Raw genomic sequence first — 14,131 nt, 5'->3', positions numbered from 1 at the left:
TAGTTTTGAGTTTTCATTTGTGGACAAATCACTGCATGTAGACCTACTTATCGCAATTTTGTTGTTTTAAACAGATTTCAGTTCAATCATGTTCACACTACCACTGTTGTTTCATTTAAATACTTTATGAAGAAAATATAAAAGATACAAAGTAAATTGAAGCACAAAAGTTGCAGCATGCGTCGCCATAGCTGTACAGACTTACACAAGTACGAATTTTTTCAGAGCTGCATGTAAGTGGGTGAGAGAATGTTGGTCTCCATCTTCCAACTCTGGAAAACTAGCGTTCTGTGATACCACCCGCTTGTGTCACAGAGAAGGCTGAACTCCTTTTAGAGAATGACCATAGGACAAAAGCCACAGTGTACTGTTACACTGCACTGTGATGTTAAAAGCGACCAGGCCTTCTTTTATTGCTTCGTTGAGGTGAAATGGTATTGACATCATTTGTGGATCAAAAGGCCAAAACATTACTATGAAATCCACGTGTAGCTAAATGTTCAGTTGCTTCAGTTGGATAGTGAACTGTCAGAGTGCACATCTCAGGTGAGGAAACATGGATAGGAAACTTAGCAAGGGTTGAGACTGTTCTACAGTGGTCTTCTCCAAATACATTGAGAACCAAAGTACTCAAAAAGGAATACATCTTCAATTAACATTTGATCATGTTAAAAGTCACCATCAAACTATGATTAAATAGGCCATGGGATATAACAATTGGTAATGTTGTGAAAAACAAAATGTGTTACATTGATTTGTTATTTGATATGTTATCACGTTGGTCTTCCATACAAAAACTATTTAGATTAAAAACACTCAATTTAGGACAAGCTCCTTTGACATCCACTGCAAGATTAGTGTTATTTTGGAGAGCGGGTTACTGCAGTGTCATTCCCGTCACCAAATCCAGCTGAAGGCTCGACACTCCACCTCTGGATACTCCTTATAGACAACACTGTAGCCACACGCTGTTGGAATTCTTTTGCACTTTCTTGGCCATGATGTAGGCTTCATTGGGCTGGGAAAGCAGCCAGAAAAGTAAAATGTGTTTCATTTAATTCATTTAATACATTTAAATTAGGACATTTTACCAACATTATTTATTGCAAGTGAATTGAGTGGGCCCTGATGCCTGTTAAGTTTAGTATAAGGATACTTACGAGAGGCAGGTGTAGCCAGTTTCATGGCAGAAGCACTTGTCACACCCTCTGTAGAATGTTTGACCAGGCTGGAACTGAACCTCTTTGTACATGCAGATACCTGCGGGCAAGGAAAACACAGTCAATAGGATTAAATACAATTGTATGTCTAACATCTAATCGAACCTTTAGATTTATTGCTTATTTATAGTTTTGTTACTTGTTATTCATTTATTATTTTCGCTATTATTTTGGGGGACCACTAGAGGGAGATCTTAAACTGGTGAATTTAAGACAGTGGAGTGCACAGTGAGACGACCAAACAAAAACACAATATAGATCAGGGGTAGGAAACCCTGGTCCTCGAGGGCCGCTGTCCTGCATGTTTTAGATGTTTCTCTGCTCCAGCACACCTGATTCAAATGAATGGGTCGTTATCAAGCTCTGTGGAAGCCGGGTAATGACCATTCATTTGAATCAGGTGTGCTGGTGCAGGGAAACATCTAAAACATGCAGGACAGCGGCTCTCTAGGACCAGGGTTGCCTACCCCTGATCTATATTGTGTGTAAGAATACACATAGGTGCATAGAACACCTAAAAACTTGAAGAAATTGAAGCATCTTTGTCTGTGCACTTCAGACTTGTTTTATCCAAAATGATTGATATGGCTAATAAAAGTAATATACTCATGTTTAAGATTGCATCATGAAATCAGTTCAAGCCAATCTGTTATGTCTATTCAGAATCAGATGAAAACTGACAGCCATGAAATCAGCACAAAAGCCTGTCCATCTAATTTAAATGATTTTATAAACTGGAATATAAATAAAGTTGATGAATTTAAACTAACCATAATCTGGAGGTCAAACAAGACATCTTACTGTACCTGATTGTCTGTAGATGGCTGCCCGAGTCACCTGACTGCTCCACAGTAAACTGAGGGACAGACAGACAGCCCAGAAACACACTGACATCCCTTGTCTGCACGTACATCTCATATATACCATTCTGTCCAATACCTTATACCAGAAAAAAAAACACTTAAAAATTCTTTAAGGCTAGAAGCGGGCTTCACACTCTGCTAGTTCCGTACGGAAGACGCTAACCGTGGCGAGTGGGTGAAGACGTATGTTCTAGAGCGAGCGTTGGTGCCTGGGGCTGGTGTAAGAACAGGTTCTTCAGTGGTCAGTGGGGGAGGGAGACCAGATGGTTCATCTGAGTCCTGTCAGTGTGTAGAAGTCTTTATTCTCACTACTCTGTGTACCCTTACTCCAGATGGCTTTTATACGCTGCCCAACACCTGCTCTGACAGCCAAGGTACAATAGAGAGAGAGAGAGAAAAAGAGAGCGACGAGAGAGTGAGTGAAAGGACTAAGTTAACGGACTAAACAGACATTTCTGTGCTTGCTTCAAAAATTATTTTTCAGTTTGTTCTCTTTTTTCTGTGGCTTATTTGTCTGTGCCAAGTGAAGTCCTCCCCCTCCTTGGCACAACATTCTCTATTTTGAATTTGTTTGTTTTTCACACGGGTCCAAAAAGGTTTGGTCCATCTGGGGCTCAGAGCAAGGAAAAGGTTCCATTAAACGTTTCAATATTTCTTCTGAGTCATTTGGGTTTATGTGAGCAAAGCGCAGTTTCCAGAATGGTAACGCTACAGTAGGCCATGGAATGCGGGCCACATCTGAGTCCCATGCCGGCATTTTACCCTGTGGGTGCGTTCAGTGTCCGGTAGTGGGTAGGCACAGTTCGCATGCTGGGTGGCTTCTTCACACAAACGCACATTCACATACACACTTGCACACACACTCAAGCACACCTAATCAACAATACCCTGGAGTCTTACATGGCGATAGATAGCAATGGAGGTCTATGACGTGAGTTCGGAATAACTATCACACTTGTAAAGGGAACTCAGAAGGATTGACTGCTGCAGTGACGTACCCGAATTATCATGACTCAAAATGTTTTTGGTTCTACTGTTCAAGTCTTTTATAGAGAGAAGCCTATTAAACAATGAGTTTCTGACTCCTAAACATTTTCAGACATAGCTGTCATAAAAAGGTGGGACTAATGTTTTTGCAAACAGTAGAATACTAGGAGCCAATCACATGGACTAACTAACACCAACAATGTGGGTTCATCAACTCGTAAAAGAAACCGAATCCCAACCCAGGATCACAAGTATGTGGCTTGTTCACCAATGGGCTTAAAATGTGTGTCAGATGTCTTTTTAAATCAGCAAACCCCACTCTATGCCACCCGATCTGTATCACCCTGGCAGAGACATATTATATATTTGCTTAATAAGAACAACCATATACCCTCCTTCTAAATGTAAATTTAGGATACTTTTGTTTGAAATATTAATCTTTATCAAGTATTGCACAGTGAGTCGGTGAAGAAGTTAAGAAAGGTTTATTACTTGCGGCTGGCTCGCAAGGAGACAAAAGGCCAAACGCCATGGTGGTACAAAGTTTGTCTATTAGCATGTTGTGCTAGCTAACCAAAACGAAACCGCTCCCCACAGTCATTGGTTCATACACAGGCATGCAACTGTCACATGGCTCTTCTTGCATTGGCTCCTTTGCATAGATGTTGCACGTTGAAGTGGCCGGCTAACTAAATGACATGCTCAGATAAGATAAGGATCTTCCTGTTTACCTAAGCCTGGTCCCTTGCCTATAGTTAATTTGGGGGTGGCCACAAGGCTAAACACAGTACCATGTTATACAGAATAAAAGGTTACATCTTCAACTATTCTGACAACTTTATTTAGATTAAATTAAACTTTATTTAGATTAAATAAAGTATTTAAGAACAACTAGCTAGCTGTGGCTGTTGGTAGATTCATATTGTACTCGTTCATCTCAAGACAATATTGCAGCAATTCTATTGATATCGTTAAGGATTGTGATTTTTTTATGGTGTGGAAATGGTGTGTATGTCTGTGTTCATTATCTTTTGATGGAGACAGAGTTCTTGATTGAGAATCAAATTATTTTACTCCATGAGCAGAAGCTAAAATGTCATAACAAGGCAGAGTGTGTATGACATATGTTTGGGTGTGAGTTGTGCATGTGTGTTTTAGGAAAGGCACAGAAAATATGCGGATTTGTATAAACACTTTTCATGCACAGATACATTTTGTGACCCGTGGGAGCCAGTTGCGGTTTCCCCTATTGCGTGTGTGAACGAGCACATTTGCGCATTTTAGGTAAGGGGTGACATTTTCCAAGCCGACTGCCAAAGCTACACACACATTGAGGCATTGAGTTTCAGAATGACATGACTTAGAGCTGAGGTTTCAAAGCTGCCACTCCGAGGGTGGAGTGTAAACACTTGCTAACTCATCTCAAGCACTCGACCCATCCTACCAAATCTGTGCACGTCATTCCCTTTTTCCCCTTTTATGCCATTCTGCATTCCACACCAACCAAGCCTGTCCACAGATGAAGAATATACAACTGTCTATCTGTTCACCTGACAATTATGATCACATTCAATATGACTATTTTACTACCGCCGACAACACATGGGCCGCTCACACACACATTGACAAAGGCCACGCAGGCACAACACACACTCACACATGGACCACACACTCCCACAGGCTGCATGCACATAAACACATACACACACTCCCCCTGTGGTCCACACCCAACTGTTCACCACAACTCAGTTGGTGAGCTCGGGCCCACTGCAGTCCACTGCCAGACTCATTGTGTGCGTCAAAGCCTGGATGACTCAACTAGATGATGAATTACAGGTGATGTCGGAACTACGTCTGGCTCCCTCTTTCAGCAGACTTGATTATTGAAACTATGCCTTTAAAATAAACATGGCTATTTCCTGATGACGTCTCCTCCCTTGAAGTGGTCAGAAAGCGGTCGATAAGACCACACAGGTGCACCACCGAGACCTACTGCTCAATGTTTAAGTGAGTTCATGTAAATGTATCAGTAATGATGGGTGCTTTGTATCTTTGCATTCAATAAAGCAAGAATTTGGCACCTGTCACAAATGACCATACGACCAATGTAAAATACTACATTGCATATAAATACAGTACACCCATCCTGGTGCAAATGTAGCTGGTTAGTAGTTGTGCCTGTAAGTCAGAGGGCTTGTAAGTTTGAGTACTAGTGGGGGGAAAGATTGGGATGAAGCAACTTTGACGGTTGATGCGACTACCCCTGTTACACTAACATGGGTGACAACCTTGATGTAGTCAATGTGGCAGATTTCCATCCAATAAACCTAGAAAGTAGCTTTGCACCCATGCCATTCATACAGTGCCACACTGTGGTTAAGCAAACTTGGCTCCTGCTTCCCTTCAGCATGAGTGGCATAAACACCAGTCTAGCAGGATACCTTGGCCTGTCTCCTTGATGGCGGTGGGCACTAAAATGAAAGCCAACAGTGCCCTCCACAGGCCCTCCTCTGTGCCCTTTGGAACCTCTCTGGTTCAATAGTTAATGCGAGCAAAACATTTTTTTATAACTTGAGTGAAAGTACTGTTTTTTTGAGCTTCATGTAACATAGGCTAATACGTTGGACGTTGGAATAACGTTGTTATTATGTTTGAGTCAAAATAAGATGATCGGTTGGCCTATTACTTTCGTAATTTGCATTTATTTTTCCGGATTAACAATCAATGCACTGACTAATAAAGTAAATTGTTCAAACTAAAACAATACAAAAAATATCTTTAAACCTAAAACTCACAGGCTTCTGTTAACACTTGGTAAAGGAGAACTACTCAGTCTCCCACCTCTCTTTAAATTGTTTGCCTTCAAAGTCAACATTCATTTTTGTGCCAGTCTGTTAACTAGCTTGCAAGTGCACTCGAGGCGCGCCCATCTGTTTTGTTTGGTGCCGCTGTGCAGACCACAGCTAGGCTTGCTACAACTCCAAAATGTATTGAGAACTGTCAAGGTACTATAAATAGTGGGGGCCAGTGCACACTAACCAATTCAGTGGGGTGGAGAGATTTTTGTTATGTGCCAGGAGATGTTTACCCAAAATTGAGTTTCACATTAATGTGTTTTGCAGAGTTTGCACCCCCTCTTTTTATGTGTTGTGCTTTTGTATAAGACTTTAAATATCCACATTTTCAAACCTATACTTGTCATTATTTACAGTTCAGCACCCCTTTATCATGGCCATTGGTTCTTAAACAGATGAAGCCCATCACTCTTCTCTTTTAATGTCAATCCTTCTTCCCCCTCCCTCTCTCCCTTTGTTCATCTAATTTGGGGGATTACATGGGCTGTCAGCTACCATAACTTAAGGGGGAATGAGGGGTGTTGTTTCAGCATAAGTAAACCCTATAAAGACAGTAGTGTGGGGAGGTCACAGCCGTACGCCGAGGGAACTTGCATCAGCTTCCCATATCCCCAAATAATGATGGTGTTATGATTTATCCATGGTCACTCCTCTTTTGGTTTAGAAAAGCTGTAATTGTTGTTAAAACTTGTTTAAAGTTAAACTTGTTTACACTTTGACAACAGTTTATGACATAACAACTGGCACCTGTAGCAACAACCCTCTTACTTCCTTCAAATCTACTTGCGCTTTACAACTATTAAACAGTAAACATCACTAGAACACCATGTAATAGCATTTAAACAATGGAATGCTATAAAGTCAGTCAAATAACAGTTTTGAAATCGCATGATATTCCATTCATTTATTTCTTTTATTTTCTCTAACACAACAACACCAACGATGTTAAACTGGTGTGTGACAATATTTGCCACGAGGGACTCTTCTGTGACAATCTTGCCTAAACATTCTGTTTTCATAACGGTGAGAGGCATAACAACATCTCATGACAATAGAAAGGAACATCATAGCTATAACCAAAAGGGGAAAATAAATAATAAATAAAACCAATGAATGTATAATGCACATAGGATTAAATATTTAAATCCATAAATCGTTTAACTCCATTAAGTTTCCATAATTTGTTTTTGCACAATAGGACCTGCAGACTAACAGGAAACAAACATTATAAAGGGTGAATGAAGTAAAGTGATGGTGTAGTAGGAAGTAACCTGAAGTGACCATCTGCAAATTTAAATTGTACCCATGTCATAAACTCCACTTGAACATGTCCTGATATATAGCTCTGGAAAAAATTGAGAGACCACTGCACCTTTTTCTTAAATTTTTGAGAAATCTCAACGCCAAAAGAGTTGAGAAGGACAATTTTGAGGAACAGAAGGGTAACATTTGCAGTGGCCTCTTAAATGTTACCCTTCTGTTCCTCACTCACAATTGTCCTTCTCAACTTTTTTTTTATGAAAGAAAAAGGTGTAGTGGTCTCTCATTTTTTTCCAGAGCTGTATGAGTCATCTAGAGGGATACAAACTCTCAGTCTAATTTAAAAGTCATGTTGTCCAATTTCATACTGCATAAATGAGAGAAAATATAACATCTGGAGCTCTCTCAAGCACCTGGCATGGATGTTAACAATGAGACGGAGATATAAAGCCATCAAATGTCTAAAATAAATACTTCAATAAAATAATAAACAACACACTATTTCTTAGGCAGCATTTGTAAAAATGCCAAGTGAAACCAGAAAAAAAGCACCAGACATGGCCAAAAAAGTTGGACCAAGTGATATTAAGCACATTATATTCATATAGGCACATTTTCTCTGTATTTCTGGTGTACCCTAATCCTTTTGTAGTTATTTGTCCCAACAGCCTGACATACCATCCCTAGTATATAGTCAACAAATCTCTCTCAAAATGGAAACTTCTTAAAAATGCACATAAAAAGATTTTGGGGGAAAAAAAAGAAAATAACTGTCAAAAACACAATGATTACCACTTGATACATATAAATGATACAAATACCAAGGAAATTTAAGAATTTACAAATATTCACTTGTAGAACTAATTTGGGTCTTGAGGGTCTGGAGAAGGGGGCGAAGTTATTGTCTACAGTCATTGCAGTGGAATCTCCACGGTTGTTTTTCCTCCTCCATTCATTTGCTACAGCTCCAACTGCCCCCACCTCAAATATCAGAGCCAGATTCAGGACGTTCCTGGGTGTAGGAGGCTTTGCAGGGATGGGAAAGCACCGGATAGAACAAGTTTACCACTTTCAAAGAAGTGGCAGTCCCTCTCCACCATCACACTTGTCTGTCCGGGTATTATGACAGTGTTGCAGTACAAGAGGTCAACCTCACTGACCTGCAGATGGTGACACCAAGAAATATAAAAGACATCTGCATTGGCATAATAGGGCACTTGAACCACAGTTTACAACAACAAATCTATAGGACTTGGCACGCCCCTTTGTTATTTTGTCCAAACTTTTACCTTCACTTCTGGGAGAAATTCTGATCTGTGATCATTTCAAGTCTCTTGACCTCAAGAAACATACTACTGTAGTTCACATTGATCTTGTCTTACACAGATTTAACTCCAATGTTGCACATTCCTGAGACAGTATGCTGATCTGCAAACATGAAGATTCAAGGATCCCCCCAAAAATGTTTTCAATGTTCAGTTACAAATAACTTTAATCTTAATATTATATTTAGTCTAGATTATTGTGCAACTGAACTCACTACACAGCCAGTTACAGACGTCTCAAGGTGAGAATCCTGAAATAATACTTATTTTAATTTACAACTATTACCTGTTCATTTTGAACCTTGAGATGTGGTTGGGTGTTGATGTCATAGAACTGGAGTGGAACAGCACAGTTTCTGACAATGCGTAAGTGCGGTCAATATTCTCAGGAGGAACTCATGGGCGCTCAGCTTCACACCCTGGCCTTTGGAATTGTGCTAAAACCTTTTATTTTTCCTGCGACCTAGCAAATCTAGGGGGTCTGGGGGCATGTTCCCCCAGAAGACATTTTTGAAAATATCCTTTTAAATAGTTTTAGGAAGAGAAATGAACACATTTAGATTTAAAATATGAAAAATAAAAATACATAATTTTAAAACTTTTGGGGGGATTTTGGGGGGGCTCCCCCCCAAATAGGGCTAGATACGCCCATGTTGACAGGTCTGTTCAGTCCACAGTGCTGCCTTTTGGACTAAGCAACACTCCACTTGCTGTGTCTGGAGGGCATGGCGCATTGAGCAAGCCTTATCTTTGCAAGCCTGAGATAAATGCAGCATGCAGGGCCTTCCCTTGTGCTGGGGATGCACAAATAAAACCCAGTGGGCCAAAACCGTAGGTAAAAAGAACACACCTTGAGTAGACAAAAAGTATCTCAAATTAAATGATGGATCTTAGACCAGGGTCATCTTTCAGTCTTAATGCCTGGTTGAGTCAGCTCAGTTCTTACTTTCTACACCCCTTTTATATGTTGCTGGAGCTGAGAATGTTGTTTTAACACTAATTTGTCCTTATATTCCACGTATCTGTCCAGAATAAGACAGACTGTGTGTGTGGTTGTTTTCTGTGTGAGTGTGTGTAGGGGGGGTGGTAACTCCAAAGCGTTTTAGGATATTGGATATTATATTTGGGGATTTAATGCTAGTCTTTTTACCCTGTTCCCATAGAAACATCTTATTTACACATATCCCTCATTTATTTCTTGGAATCTGATCTCATGTACAAAGATGAATGTTGAAAATCTTGAAAAAGACAAACTTCAAAATTACTTTGTACTTGTACAAAAGTCCTTTGTTTTAAAATGTTGTTTAGTTTTTTATTTTATTATGTATCTCAAAGTAGCACCTGTGTGCTTGTACATATGCACTTCATGATGTTTCCTTTAAATGCAAAAAATGTATCTTCCCACTCTGAATAAAAATGTGTATTTTATAGAATACTTTTGCTTACAAGCTTTATAAGCTAAATTCTTAACTTTGCTTTACAAGAACATTGTGATCCTAATACTGTGCATACTTAAAAAAAATCCCAGAGTTTTGTAAAGCTAAACATGTATTTCCTCTTAATTGTATGTTTCTTCAAGCGGGCAAATAGTTTCTCTTGAATATAATTCCTTTTCGGTTCTATATTACAATCAGCACTCCAGACTGAGATCAAGGGAATCAACCTGAAAAGCACAAAGGCGGGGGTGGGAGGGGGGGGGTGGTTGGGGGGGTGGGGGGTGGAGGGAGGGTTGGGGAGGTAGAAGGAAGGGGGGATGGAGCAGGAAGAGAAGGAAGACAAGAAGCGAGACTGGAGATTGAGGAGGAGGTGGATGCTCAACGGAAACGTTTGACTCCGAACCGCGAATCCTTGGAGTCCCGAATTTCAATCTGTCAAACAATAACAGAGAATAATGTAAGAATAAGCTTTGAAAGTGGAGAACTTAAGAATAGAAGAAAGAAGATTCAGGGTGTATCTAATAACAATAAAGAGGGATGACACACAAGGTTCAGGGGTTGACATTCTGTATTTTGGAATTAACTCCATTCATTGCAATGTGTGTTTGTCTTGCCTGTTCCTGGAATACAAATATAATATTTCAGACAAGTCATCAAATTGTGTAGTTGTTTTGCAAGATCAAATATGTATATATAATTGAATGGTTGAGACTCAATAACAAGATTGTAAGCCTGCTGGAACACTTTGAACTTTAGTTGTGGTCAGAATGAATACTAGTAATAGAAAAAATACAGGAATTGAACGTAAGTAAAATAACATAGTATTTGTAGGCTATAACCTTTTTTTTTACAAGCAATGTCACAGAGGTAGCTCACAATTGGAAATTAAAATGTGTATGGTGTTCATAAATGCATGGCTGCACTAGAAACCAGTGGAGCAGTGAAATGGGCCTAGGTGACAACTGTCAGTTACAACAAAGTGCCTCAAGCTCTTTGAAATGCAAGCTCTGGGACACCCCCACAACATTTACATTCGTAACCCAGGTCTGGGAATCTTTTCTAATGCTTATGATAGGGAAAAGTGATTGCTAGATACAGATCAAATTATCTTGATGTTCTTTTACAGTTGTTATTATCAACATATCAATGTAATCTTTTCCCACACTCTATTGGTCCAGCAGATGAAATGCTGTGAGAGGATATGCATGGGAAACATGGTGTAAAGGGCTATGACATATGAGTCACTGCCAGCTAGAAATCAGTGGAATATGAAAGCATCTAAAAATCAACAAAGAAAAACATACAATTGTAATAGCCTTTAAAGGTCACACCTTAATATATTTTCTCTGACATTTCGTGCTGAATCCCTGGACAATAAATGTCAGTATGTTGAATATTTTTTTCTTCTTCTATTTATGAGACTGTTTCATAAGTTTTATTAGGCTATATTTGAAATTCATAATATGAAAAGGCAGCATGAAGCAATGTTCAGAATGTGTTGTATGGTGCTATTGGTTAAATTAATCACAAGAATTCTGATAGTATTTCTTTCTATACAACTATTAGACTAAGGTTTATTAGGTGGTCCCTTAAGGGAAATTAATGTTATATCATAGTATCAGCATATTGCACGATAATGTGCTCACAAAGACATTTTTCAAGTAGGCTAAGCTTTTCAGCTTTCTCCGAATAGAAGACAAAAATCACCATTAAAGTAACGTGTCAACTAGAGGGGTATAATTTTTGGAGCAATTTCGAAGTGTGCTTGCGGTAGACCCGCCTGGGGTAGTTTAACGATTTTACTTCTAAACTGTAAGGCCGGAGACGCTTGGGTTTGTCCCGGGTTAGATGTTCGGGGAGATTGACTCATTAATATCTGACTCCAATTTAGAAATGTGCAAGTACGTTACCTGTATACAACCTCGAGCGCTAAACAGTTAATGACATGGAACTCGGACGTAGGTAAAAATCGTCTGCTTGATCAGAGCACCGACCTTTAAGTATGCATACTCACTAATCAGCCGTTTATCTCTACTATGGATATGGATTTAACCACCAACACAGTATGTAAACTGACCCCCAGAGGCTACGGTATTACCTTTGGAGCATGGAAAGTCCACTGCCAGTAACTCAGAGCCTTAAGTTAAAACCTACTTTGAAAGTGTATGTCTAAAAAACAGTATTAGCTGCATCAACCCAAACCAGATCAAGGTTTTCACCGCCGTAGTGTGGTAGATATGTACAAGGAGAACCAGTAAATGCACAATGATACTAAAAATGGGGACACCGGCCATATGAAAGAAAGGTCTAACGCATACAAATTCAAATTGGACCATCACTCATCATTAATCAAGGCTGCAGTAGGCCAAGTGTGATGCCTTTGCAAGACAAGGGATATGTAAACACATGTTAGGCTACTGCATGCATAAACTCTGTAAACCCTGTAAATATACATGTATTTTACAAATATTACTAGAACGTAATACATAAAATAAGAAACAAAATCATAGCATGACATTAAAAGCTGTTAAAACTATATTTTCATGAACACAACTTTTAATGATAATTTCAGTCTTCCTCCTCTTCAACTGTTAAGGCCACACAGAGAAATCATATAGAGCAGCGTTTGCATTTTTTAGCCCTTGTTGTTTTCTATGGTACATAATTCCTGCTAGCATGTGCGCTAGCTGCTATCCTGTCAGTTCTCCAAAGCAGTGCTTTGCTCGTGTTCTGCAAATCTTGGGTGTATTCACGGTTTGACCAGCCAGTCAGTTTGGTTTACAGAACAGAGTAGGCCACAATTTACACATGATGCCTTTTTCCGTTTATACATCATAAAACATCCAAATGTTGATATATGTAGTCCATACTTTACCAAAACAAAATGTCATATACATTGCATCATCAAATACATTGTTCAATTTCTCATGTATTTGATGTCCCAGTAAACTTGACCCTTTTCATCTTGCCAATATAGGATAAAATATAATATTAAATTATCCTCCTACCAGTCAATAACACCAGGCCTTCTCCTCCTACCAGTCAATAACACCAGGCCTTCTCCTCCTACCAGTCAATAACACCAGGCCTTCTCCTCCAGCCAGTCAATAACACCAGGCCTTCTCCTCCTACCAGTCAATAACACCAGGCCGTCTCCTCCTACCAGTCAATAACACCAGGCCTTCTCCTCCTACCAGTCAATAACACCAGGCCTTCTCCTCCTACCAGTCAATAACACCAGGCCTTCTCCTCCAGCCAGCCAATAACACAAGGCTCACTCCTCAAGCTTGTTTCACCTGGTGTTGCTTCTGTGTAATTTAAATGAAATTGCAGAGAATTTATGAAGAGGATGTATTGTTGAAGGTTGAAGTATGATGGAATATAGACAATACGTTTTTCTAGCCTGGCTACCAGCCCAACTTAGCCCCGCCCACAAAACAAATTGGTCGGGAAGTTGGGTCTGGGGTAGCTTGGTTGGTGAAAAAGTATGTCTGAACAGGAGCAGTTCTGACCAATCAAATTGTCAGGGCGGGCTTTATACGATGATGGATTTAACGAGTTCGGTTGAAACACGCCCCATACTCACAGCCCAATGGAGCGGTTTCAGACTCTGACTAGAATTATGAGTATGACAACGTCAGGCAAAAGTTTTTCCATTCAGATAAATAATTGTATCAAGGGAACATACTTGGTGGTCCTAGAACAATAGTCATACTCCGGCAATATGGGCCATTGTGAGTACCTGTGCGCGAGGCCTACATCATGTCTGTGGTTTGCTTGTGCCTGCTATAGCAGATGGCACGGTCTTCATTCCCATTGTGCTGGATGGAAAAGTAAAGCTACCCAGTGGTTGCACTGGCTTGTTTGGCCAGCACAGAAAGATGAAAAGGCAGTCAACTCAGGGGCTTGTGTTGATTCCACTGTGATCAAAAAAAAATTGAACATAAGATATTGTGAGATTATTTATTTTTTAACGTCAGTAGAAGGGGAAAGCTTAATGGAGAAATTCAAGCCACAATTTAGTTTAGGACAAGTTCAACACAGTGGAGCTGAGTGAGCACAGGACTAAGGCACTGGACAAACGATTTAGTTTTGGACACAACTTTTACACAGGATTGCACAATTTCTTAGTTTTTATGCATCTGTTTCAACTATGTAAGCCACACATCACTTCTAGCAATTTGT

At 39.8% G+C, this 14,131-nt stretch overlaps 1 long non-coding RNA gene across 2 annotated transcripts; it reads right to left on the bottom strand.

Moving 5' to 3' along the window:
- Nucleotides 1–128: 128 nt before the first annotated feature.
- LOC146273499 (uncharacterized) lies at nt 129–3,104 on the bottom strand. 2 transcript variants are annotated; one of them, XR_014766659.1, is made up of 5 exons: nt 2,846–3,104; nt 2,247–2,440; nt 2,027–2,076; nt 1,161–1,260; nt 129–1,018 (listed from the first exon to the last, which is right to left on the bottom strand). It is a non-coding gene; the product is annotated as an uncharacterized LOC146273499 (long non-coding RNA). The 2 variants fall into 2 exon arrangements; XR_014766658.1 differs by lacking the exons at nt 2,247–2,440; nt 2,846–3,104 and having other exon boundaries at nt 2,027–2,157.
- Nucleotides 3,105–14,131: the final 11,027 nt, after the last annotated feature.

The sequence above is a fragment of the Hypomesus nipponensis genome, chromosome 9, assembly GCF_054491055.1.
Source record: "Hypomesus nipponensis isolate SF chromosome 9, ASM5449105v1, whole genome shotgun sequence".
NCBI lineage: Eukaryota > Metazoa > Chordata > Actinopteri > Osmeriformes > Osmeridae > Hypomesus > Hypomesus nipponensis.
The sequence above is the reverse complement of the archived record's forward strand: the minus strand, read 5'-3'. Positions and strand labels throughout refer to the sequence as shown.